Source organism: Macrobrachium nipponense, chromosome 27 (genome assembly GCF_015104395.2).
Source record: "Macrobrachium nipponense isolate FS-2020 chromosome 27, ASM1510439v2, whole genome shotgun sequence".
In the NCBI taxonomy this organism is placed as follows: Eukaryota; Metazoa; Arthropoda; class Malacostraca; order Decapoda; family Palaemonidae; genus Macrobrachium; species Macrobrachium nipponense.
In genome coordinates this window covers 38337155-38340067 of record NC_087216.1, presented here as the reverse complement: position 1 = coordinate 38340067, position 2913 = coordinate 38337155, and positions in this window count along the sequence as shown.

Genomic DNA, 2913 nt, shown 5'->3' with positions numbered 1-2913 from the left:
CTCATTCGCAGAAAGAGGAAAAAAGGGCGCGGAGACCGAGCGGAAAGTGAGATTACGCCAAGTGAAAATAGAAGATGGAATGGATCTATATTTGTGGGTTAGTGCTATAAAGACCCTTGGCAGACATCACAGACACATAGACCCATAACCTCCTTATAGAGAACGCAGCCCCAACTCTCCGTCATTTCCCGTGCGTTCCACCACAGATGGCGGCCCGAAGCCCTCAGAAATATATACCATACGTATAATAAGGTTATTTGTCCAAACTACCATCGCCAAACTGCCTAAAATGAACCATTTTCGACGTCGTTATACATACTGGAACGAGTTTTTGTCGGTGCTTCATTACGAAGGTTACCAAGTAATGGATATCTTACCGGTACATAACGGTCAATACTGTTATCACAATGTCAGCGGTAGTGAGGCCAGTTTCGTAGAACACAATCTTGCATTTACAGCGTATTTGTCCTTTACGGCGACGAATATTATCAACATAAACAATACCCTCATTGGCAACCGCTTCCTTGCATCGCCTGGAGGGTTTGACCTTGAAGGCGTCTCTCCAAGACAAAGTGCGATTGCCAGTAAGCTCCATCTCGTCCGATTCAATATGCATTCTCTGAATAAATGGCGGAGTTGGTCTTCTGCTATACAGTAGTCAAACATTTATATGGAGACATTTTTTCATATTCTTTCTCCTCCAAGGAAATCACAAGCAGAATTGCCAATTAACAGACCAAAAACCAGAGTAACGGTCGCAGACTCTTGCAGTAAGTCGTCATCGCCGATACTACCTGTTCTTGGAAGTTTAAAGATACATTTCCCCTGTTCGTATTTATATAAAGCGACACCAAATCATTTTGTGCAGCACTGCTCCACGTTTTTGCGTGCGCTGCTGCAGTTATTCAGCTGCTGTGGATAAAAAGGACGAACTAGTATTCGCTTACACATCCTAACCGGAAGTCTCATGACGTCATACTCTGCCGTAATCGTCCTGTGTCAAGTGGCGAACTTTACTTCCAAGAGTGGTGCAAGTTCGTAGGTGTGCGTGTACAAAATACAAATGACTGCTCATATTCATATACACGTACGCATACACACACATACTTTATTTTTATGTATACCACTTACTAGTACAAGCTTCTTGATGGATAGATGGATGATATGAGTTTTAGGGCAAAAGACATGAAATGTATGTAGTAGTGGAGAATGTGTGCATATTAAATTATTTATTCTAAAATGGTCCTAAGTCAGGGTCTATACAATTATCGAGTTACTTGTGTGCTTTTGTTCCTACTGGTAATAACTCTAGGTCTTTGTTTAATAAATGCGATTCGCTCACCTAGTGTATGTATGTTTTATTTTCTCATAAAAAAACTTTCTTTTCAATAAAAAGTACGAATGACTGAGTGGTACAGATATTTCGAAAGCAATTCCGAAGTAGAACTTGCCAATAATTCATTTACACACGGAATAAATAATACAGAACGGCTGTCACTCGCTGTCTGTTTGTCTTGAAAGTTTCTCTAAATTATACTTACTGAAGATTTTGCACCTAGCAACATCTTCAATTTACTTAATATAACTGTATTTTATTAAAAAAAAATATTTAATGCAAATCTAGCAAAAGTGTGAATTTAAAATATGTCAATTTTCCCTTTGAATATAAGGTTCAATATCTATGATTTTATTATGATGCAAATCCGATTGTGTCTTCTTGTCCCTATTAATAATACTGAAATTGATATTTGGCCATACACAGCAGTACTTTTGACTTTAGTGATATTACGAATCTCGCATGAAAGAAAATTCTAGTCACTCAATTAAATGTTTTCAATATTTATAGTATTACCTCAGGTAATCTTGAACAACTCAAGATGATTTGCAAGATGTCTTTAATTCCCTCTGTGACAAGGTTTTATAAAAACGGGGAGAGGGGGGGGGGGGTTTAATAGAGAAGGAAGAAATCATTTGTCTTTAGAACTGAATTGAATATAGAACTAAGGCCAAATGTCAAGCACTGGGACCAAATGAAGCCATTCATCGCTGAAACAGAAATTGACAGTAAAAGGTTTGAAAGGGGTAACGGGAGGAAAACCTCAAAGCGGTTGCACTATGAATCAATTGTTAGGTTTGTTTGTTTGTTTGTTTGTATGGTGCTTTTACGTTGCATGGAACCAGTGGTTATTCAGCAACGGGACCAACGGCTTTACGTGACTTCCGAACTACGTCGAGAGTGAACTTCTATCACCAGAAATACACTCCTCAATGGAATGGCCGAGAATCGAACCCGCGACCACCGAGGTGGAAGGCTAATACCATACCAACCACGCTGCTGAGGCGCTAATCAATTATTGTTAGGAGAGGGTGACAAGTAAGACGGAAGAAAGGGAATATGAATGGAGGCACATTAAAAGGAACGAAAGGGGTTGCAACTAAAGGCCGAAGGGACGCTGCAAAGAACCTTCAATAATGCCTACAGTGCATCGTGTGTGGTGGTGCACAGACGGCACTACCTTCCTAGAAGATTTTTGTCTTTAGACCTTCTTGAACAGTCACACATCCTAAAATACAAAGAATCACTCCAGTTTTTAATCTGATTTCATTCCAGCGTCATTCGCACACTGGGATAATTGGCTGAGTGGTATTTGGCTGCCCATTCTGGGAAGTCGTGGGTTTTTGCAGATACCTGCTATGCATGCCAAGGGTAATGGTGTGCAAGTGTCCCAGTGTTCACTGTCTAATGTAACCAAACAAGATTTGTTTTTTGTTTGCCTCTCCCACGATTGATATATACGTATATATCACATCAAAAGCTGTTTGTCTCTGTCTGCCCGCCTTTCTCGAATTTATTTGTTTACTGAAGAATACCTTGTTATAATGTTACTGAATCTCTACTTTCCACTCTGACGT